Genomic DNA, 8353 nt, shown 5'->3' on the forward strand with positions numbered 1-8353 from the left:
GCTCAGAAGCGACTTTGATGCTGCTCTGCCCAGTTCCAAAATGGCTGCAGTGCGACTTCTGGTGTGGTGGCCATTTTGGAACTGGGCAAAGCAGCGTCAAAAGTCACTTCTGAGCATGCTCCGCCCAGTTCCAAAATGGCGGCAGCACTACTTCCGGCCTGCTACTTCCGCCCGGTCTCTTATTTCTCCGACAGCAACTTGGCAGGTATGGCCCGAGCCACACGTCTCTCCTGGGAGTGACGTGGTGGCTTGGGTGCCTGCAGGCTCCGCGCTGCCTGAAATGGCAGGGTGAGGCTTGCATCTGCCCACCACCTCTCCTTCAGCCATGCTACAGCTGAGGGGGAGGCGGTGGAGAGGCTCTACGCAGCTCGCCCCTCTCCCATGGGCGGCTCACCCCATCCCTGGCTGCAGGACCCACATGCTGCGCCGGGCACCCGAGCAGCTAGCTACGCCGCTGCGGCTCCCAAAGGCTTCTTATACACAGCAGTGCAGTGGCAAGTCCAGATGTGCAGGGCCCCTTCATGGTAGTACAGCCATACCTCCTTCGAAAATCATACTGTTGTACACCACAGGGACTGGCTGGATGAGGAGGGGGGGTGGAAGCCACCGGACCAAGAGCCCCCCCAAAAAAAAGAACAGAGGGAGGGAGAGGGTGTGTGTGTGTGTGTGTGTGATTACATTTTCTAATTTACATTTCAAAATATTCATTTAAACAACCTGAAATCAACGACTTCCCTCCTTCTCTTTCCATGGTTCATTTTGCATACCATATACCCCTGCATATTTTACATGAACTAAACCATTCAGCGAACCATTGTTACATCCATCAAAACTTATTTACACTGTTGAATTTATCTTAATGAATACCAGCGTTTTTAGATGAACACAATTTTCTCCCATACATTCAGTAAACATTTTCCAGTCTTCTTTAAACGTACATTCTTCTTGTTCTCTTATTCTATATGTTAAATCTGCAAGCTTAAACCATCAGTTTAAGTTGCCGTTCTTTGGTTGGGACCTCGCTTGTTTTCCATTTTTGGGCTAACAAAACATGGGCTGCAGTAGTGGCATACATACATAGTCTTTTTTGACCCCTGGGAATTTCCCTCTGAATTATCGCCAACAAAAAGGACTCTGGTTTTTTTTGGGGGGGAGGGGAAAATGTACCTTTAAACATTTTTTTCAATTCATTATATATCATTTCCCAATAATCTTTTACCCTTTTACAAGTCCACTTCATATGATAAAACGTACCATCAACCTCATTACATCTCCAGCACTTATCTGGCTCTGACTTAAACATTTGAGTAAGTCTACTCAGAGTTAAATACCACCTATAAGTCAATTTCAGGTAGCTCTCCTTCAAAGAACAATATGCAGCATGTTAATCAGAGGGAGAGGATTTGGATCCTGGCCCCTGGCCCCTGGGGCTGGGAAACTGGCCACACCTCAGGAGGGGAAGAGCTGGGAAGTGCTGGAGGCTGGGAGCTTGGAAGATGATGATGAGGAGGAAACAGGCAGGTTCCCCAGTACAGGACAGAGACAGAAATCCGTTTTGGAAGCTCCACCACAGAGCTGACACCATTGGGTCTCGCCGTAGGCAGAGGGAGGAGCCTGACACAGACGGATAAGGAGGGGAGGGGAGGAGTTTCAAGCCAGTCTTGGAAACTGCTTCATCTAGACCAGGCATCCCCAAACTGTGGCCCTCCAGATGTTTTGGCCTACAACTCCCATGATCCCTAGCTAACAGGACCAGTGGTTGGGGAAGATGGGAATTGTAGTCCAAAACATCTGGAGGGCCGAAGTTTGGGGATGCCTGATCTAGACAGAAGCAACCCTTAGAAGTCTCCTTGTGTTCTCTGTTCTGCTTCCTTAATAAAGAAACTAGCTATACAGTGATACCTCTACTTGCAAATAACTCTACTTACAAATTTTTCTACTTACAAATTGAGCTCCGTCCGCCATCTTGGATGTGGTTTAGATAGGATTTTTTCTACTTATGAATTTTTAGATAGGGTTGCTTCGACTTACGAATTTTTTCTCCCAATGCATTCCTATGGGATTCGACTTGCAAATTTTTTCGACTTACAAATGTGTGTTCGGAACGCATTAAATTCGTAAGTAGAGGTACCACTGTAAGTTAGCCTGTGTTCACCAGTTCTCCTTGTTGGCTCCCAACAGTACCTTGGTTGTCAAGCGGCTTGGCTCCCGAACAAATTGGCTCCTGAATGTCACAAACCCAGAAGTGAGAGTTGCAGTTTGCGAATGTTTTTTGGAAGCTGAACATCCAACACGGCTTCCACAGCTTCCGACTGAGTGTTGTGCCTTGGTTTTTGAACAGTTCCGAGAGTCGGACGGACTCCCAGAAGTTAGAACAGATTAAGTTTGACAATCAAGGTACTACTGTATTACCTAGCAGCAAGAAACTTACCCATGGCTCAATTTCCCTGGAATGAAGATTAGCGGATACTGTGGTGTCTTTAAGATATACGGTTTTATTTACACAGCCACCCAAACCACACACCTCTGCCAAAGGCAGCTGCCCAGAGTACCTGGGGAAACCCAGCCAGATGGGCAAGGTATAAATGTATTATTATTATTATTATTATTATTATTATTATTAGGGATGAGAAAGATAAGGACTATGCTGAAATGGCCAAATTTACTAGAATAATCAGAAACCAGGAAGAAACAATGCTTAACAAAGAATGGGGAGCATGTCATTTATTTGGGAAATTATTGTGAACAATTAAATCCATTAGCAGGATTAACTTAAAACTCATAAAACTGAGGGAGTAAATAATGCAGTGGAACCTCGGTTGTCAAACACTTCCGAAGCCAAACAATCCAGAACCCAAACACCAACAACCCGGAAGTCAAACAGCTTCCGAGATGCGTTTCTCCAGCTTTTAAAAGGAATTTGCCAACTGGCAATTGTGCCTCGGTTGTCAAATGTTTTGGAAGCCGAATGGTCTTCCAGAAGGGATTACCGTACTATTCTGTGTATAAGACCAGGTTTTTTTATTTTAAAATTATGCTAAAAAGTGGGGGTCATCTTACACATGGATAGTGCATAGTGCAAATTTCTTAAATTTGAGTCCCCCCAAATAGGGGGCGTCTTATACATGGGGACATCTTATACATAGAAAAATATGGTACGTTAGACACCCTAGGTTCCATTGTAATTGGAATAAAAAAGGAGCTGCAGTAAGAAAATCTTAACACAAAGAACCACAAAAGGGGGCGAGGGACGTCAAAGAGGATACCTGCATTGCATTGTATTTCCATTGGATTTATTTATGTTTTAAAACTGAAAAACCCAAAAATAAAAATTATATTTTTAAAAAATGGGGGGACAGGAAGAGAAAGATTGTAGATGGGTGGCCGTTTAACACCATCTGAAGATTGCGCCCTTTCCAGAAAATTTGTGCATCTGGGCTTCCACACAGTAATTGCAATCAATGACTAAAGAGCCGACAACCACAAAAGGAAGTTTTGTATTTTTTTTAATGGTTAGTGGAGTGGGAAATAATACCCTATGATTGGCTGAGTGAGCTTGTGCTTGTATCATCTTCCTACAGACCACTGTGCTGCAATCTCTGAAGCTGGCTTGGCTAACACTCCTTCACTCTCTGCAACAGTCAATATTTGGGCTCTTAATAAAACAGCTTCCACACACACACACACACCCGCCCCCAACTCACACATGCCACTTTCACTGAGCTTGGCTCCACCTGAGAGAGAAGAGATTAAAAAAAATGCAAGCCTGCTCCTCTGTGTGGCTGCAGCTCCCCTTATCAGATCCGCAGCTGGCAACGAAGGGCTAAATCTCAACAAACAGAGAAATTAACTGGGAACAAGGGGAGGGCGAAGTCCTTTGCAAACACGGCAACAATGAAATGAGAAATGCCAGTCTCGGTAGGCTTGCCCGGCTCATTGAATTATTATCTGCCACAGGTAGCTCATGTATTTGTCCTGGTATATCCGTTCCCCCCTCCGCATTCTCCAGCTGACAAATACTGCTGTCGGTGAGTTTAGAAGCTGTATCAGAAGTCCGTTAGCAGATAAAGTAAATAAATCTCTTTCTCTTCCTGACTCTCTCTCTCTCTCTTGCATTAGATAGCCCCAGCACCTTGTCAGTCTAAGGCAGTGGATCCCACAATGTGATTCCCTAGGAGGGCACTAAGAGGCAAGTGGGCAATGGAGGTATAAATTTGAAAAGCTGGAATCACTGGATAAATGTGCAATTAATTGTTACCGTTTTTTAATGCCGCTCTATTCTCTTCCTTAATGGGTCATGCAAACTGCTATTCTGCTATTCTGAATAATGCTTTTTATAGGGTAGGGCGTGTTCCACTGGAGATGAGTTTATGGAACCAAGGGGGCAGTAGCCCCAAATGGTTTTGGAACCACTGGTCTAATGGTTCCTTGGTTTTGAGAACTGGAGCTAAGTTTAAAAACAATACAAAATGAACATCTATGGCAGAGACCCCTTTTTAAGGCATTCCATTTTGCTGTCCTAAGGTGGGAGGAAGGAAGACAATGTTGGCGTAATGCGTTGAATTACACAGGGCCTGGTCTTGTGTCTTGAGTTAGTAAACACACACACCATGTCTGGGTGCTCAGAGATAGAAGAGCAAGTCCATTGGGTTACCACAGCAAAAGAGTAGAGGTCAAGTGTATTCACCCTCCCATTGGTTCAGGAATGTAGGGATGGGTGCAATAGTCTCTAGGGCATTGCTTTCATTGTGCCTGTTATGTTTGTATCCTGTCCTGTTTGCCATCAAGGTTATAGTGTTAGTGGATGCTTGTTTACAAAGCTATTTTACTTCCAACATTACTGTATGCTTCTGAAACATGGACCACTTACAAACGCCATCTCCAACTCCTCAAAAGATTCCATCAATGGTGTATCCGAAAGAATTTACACATCACTTGGGAAGACAGGTGAACTAATGCCAGTGTACTGGAAGAAGCGAAGATCACCAGTGTTGAAGCGATGATTCTTCAACATCAACTTCGTTGGACTGGTCATGTTGTTCAGGTGCCTGATTATTGTCTTCCAAAGCAACTACTCTATTCCGAACTTAAAAATGGAAAGTGTATTGCTGGTGGTCAACAAAAGAGGTTCAAAGGCAAATCTTTTAAAAAGGCAGTATAAACACTGTTATAAAATCATATGGGGGGGAGACAACTGGGAAGGAGGAGGAGGAGGAAGAGGAGGGGAGTTTGGATTTGATATCCCGCTTTATCACTACCCTAAGGAGTCTCAAAGTGGCTAACAATCTCCTTTCTCTTCCTCCCCCAAAACAGACACCCTGTGAGGTGGGTAGGGTTGAGAGACTTCGGAGAGAAGTGTGACTAGCCCAAGATCACCCAGCATCTGCATGTGGAGGAGCGGAGACGCGAACCCAGTTCCCCAGATTACGAGTCTACCACTCTTAACCACTACACCACACTGGGAAACACTGGCCTGTGAGTGCTCCAGTTGGAGAACAGTCTTTAACAAAGGTGTCATGGGTTTTGAAGATACTCAAACTCAGGACCAAAGGGAGAAATGTGCCAAGAGGAAGGCATGCTTGGCAAACCCCCACCGTGATTAACTCTTACCCAGAAACCTATGTTCCCACTGTGGAAGGATGTGCGGATCCAGAATTGGCCTCCATGGTCACTTACAGACTAACTGTTAAAACCGTGTTTATGGAAGACAATCTTCCTATGGGCGATCGCCAAAGAAAAAGATCTTCCATAGATCTGAAGGAACTGTATATAACCTATTGTAGTGTTTAGCTTTGTCTTGCATCTGGAGACAGTAAAGATATTATTACTTTGAACTGTGTGGGAGAGGAGTCCCCCCCCCCTAACTGGGAACATTGGAAGAAGCTGTTCTGCTGGGAGCAGGAATTTTCTGAAGACTCTGCTGATGCATCTCACCTGCTGAGGAGTGGTGAGCTACCAGTTGACCTCCACAAGTCACCAACCAACAGACAAGAAGCCACTTCTTTGAATCACAGGGCAAGTCCTGCTAGTTTGGGGTGGAAGGGTGAGCACAGTATTTTCACTCTCCTCGTTCAGGTATTTTCTCCTTGCTCTGATGTTTGGCTGCAAGTTTTATCGGTTGTTTTAATACTGAAATTACTGAATCCACCCCCCCTCTTTTCTGTTTTATGAATGTAAGCAGCCCTGAGAATGTATACCTCAAAGGGCAGCAGACTAGGGTGATTAAATATATAAACAATCAAGATCTGATCTGCTGCTTCTTCTAGCAAGTTGGGCGATTTTCCTGGAGGTAATCAGATCAAGCCTTGGATCTGTCAGAGCAATCAAAGCAGCCCCAGACTGATCTGACTTCAATGCAGCTCAGAAGAAAATCAGAAGGATCAGCAATATCTTTCTGAAATGGCCTTTGTTCCAGTGTTGGGGGTTTGTTGTTCTATTGCAGAGCTGCTTTCTAAAAAATCTTCTCCCGGTTACCTCCTCTAAATAGCCAGTCCCTCTTGACTGCAGACCCTCCAAGTGTCCCTACTTTCAAGGGAAGTCCCCGATTTAGAGACGCCGTCCCAGTTTCTGATTTGATCATGGAATGTCCCGCTTTTCCTTAGGACATCTCTATTTTCATTGGAGAAATGTTGGAGGGTATGGAGTTATCTGACCCCCAAGCAGTCTTACGGCAATCCTGTATAGGGAAGTTTTTAAAAAAATGTTTAATGTTTCATTACCGTATGTTTTTATATACTGTGGTAATTTGGTAGTTGAACGGCTTGGCTCCCGAACAAATCAGCTCTTGAACGCCGCAAACCCGGAAATGACTGTTCTGGTTTGTGAACGTTTTTCAGAAGCCAAACATCTGACGTGGCTTCTGTGGCTTCCAACTAAGTGCAGGAAGCTCCTGCAGCCAATCGGAAGCCACACCTTGATTTTCGAACCATTTCGGGAGACGAATGGACTCCTGGAACAGATTAAATTTGAGAACCAAGGTACCACTGTATGTTGGAAACTGTCCAGAGTGGCTGGGGCAACCCAGTAAGATATGTAGGGCATAAATAGTAAAAAAATATCATTATGGAATGGGACGTCCCTAGTTTCATTGGAGAAATGTTGGAGGGTATGTGACTGTCCCTTATAATTCCAAGTCCCTGGAACATTAATGCATCCTGGCCCAGCTGTGTCAGGATCTAGAATCAATAAGAGGGCCAGAGATCCACTGGGCTAATTATCTGCCCTGTGGCCTCCCCTTTCAGGCCCACCTTGTGAAGCAATTAGACATTAAAAGATGCTTCCATTGGTGAGAATGGAAACTGTTTTTAAAGTTTTTCTGCAGTACGTGTGTGAAGAGGAGATATTGGGAGGGGGGAGGGAAGAGGAAAAAGTGAAGGTGAGAAAGAAAAGGGGGAAGGGAAGGAAACAGCACTAATATGCATGCATGAGTGTAATAATAATAATTTATTATTTATACCCCGCCCATCTGGCTGGGTTTCCCCAGCCACTCTGGGCGGCTTCCAACCGAATATTAAAAACAGTACAGCATCAAATATTAAAAACTTCCCTAAACAGGGCCGCCTTCAGTTGTCTTCTGAAAGTAAAATAGTTACTTATTGCCTAGACATCTGCTGGGAGGGCGTTCCACAGGGTGCCACTACCGAGAAGGCCCTCTGTCTGGTTCCCTGTAACCTCACTTCTCACAATGAGGGAACCGCCAGAAGGCCCTCGGTGCTGGATCTCAGTGTCCGGGTTGAATGGTGGGGGTGGAGACGCTCCTTCAGGTATACAGGACCAAGGCTGTTTAGGGCTTTAAAGGTCAGTACCAACACTTTGAATTGTGCTCAGAAACGTACTGGGAGCCAGTGTAGATTTCTCAGGACCGGTGTTATGTGGTCCTGGTGGCCACTCCCAGTCACTAGTCTAGCTGCCGCATTCTGGATTCATTGCAGTTTCCGGGTCACCTTCAAAGGTAGCCCCACGTAGAGCACATTGCAGTAGTCCAAGCGGGAGATAACCAGAGCATGCACCACTCTGGCAAGACAGTCCGCGGGCAGGTAGGGTCTCAGCCTGCGTACCAGATGGAGCTGGTAGACAGCCGCCCTGGACATAGAATTAACCTGTGGCTCCATGGACAGCTGTGAGTCCAAAATGACTCCCAGGCTGCGCACCCGGTCATTCAGGGGCACAGTTGCCCCATTCAAGACCAGGGAGTCCTCCACACCTGCCCGCCTCCTGACCCCCAAAAACAGTACTTCTGTCTTGTCAGGATTCAACTTCAATCCATCCTCCAACCGCCTCCAGGCACTCACACAGAACCTTCACTGCCTTCACTGGTTCTGATTTAAAAGAAAGGTAGAGCTGGGTGTCATCT

General features: G+C 45.5%; 1 long non-coding RNA gene across 1 annotated transcript; it reads left to right on the plus strand.

The window, feature by feature from the left end:
- The first annotated feature begins 3911 nt into the window (after positions 1-3911).
- On the plus strand, positions 3912-6283 carry LOC132591358 (uncharacterized). The gene is made up of 3 exons (XR_009556927.1): positions 3912-4028; positions 4120-5044; positions 5314-6283. It is a non-coding gene; the product is annotated as an uncharacterized LOC132591358 (long non-coding RNA).
- The last annotated feature ends 2070 nt before the right edge of the window (positions 6284-8353 follow it).

This window comes from Zootoca vivipara, chromosome 17 (genome assembly GCF_963506605.1).
Source record: "Zootoca vivipara chromosome 17, rZooViv1.1, whole genome shotgun sequence".
NCBI lineage: Eukaryota > Metazoa > Chordata > Lepidosauria > Squamata > Lacertidae > Zootoca > Zootoca vivipara.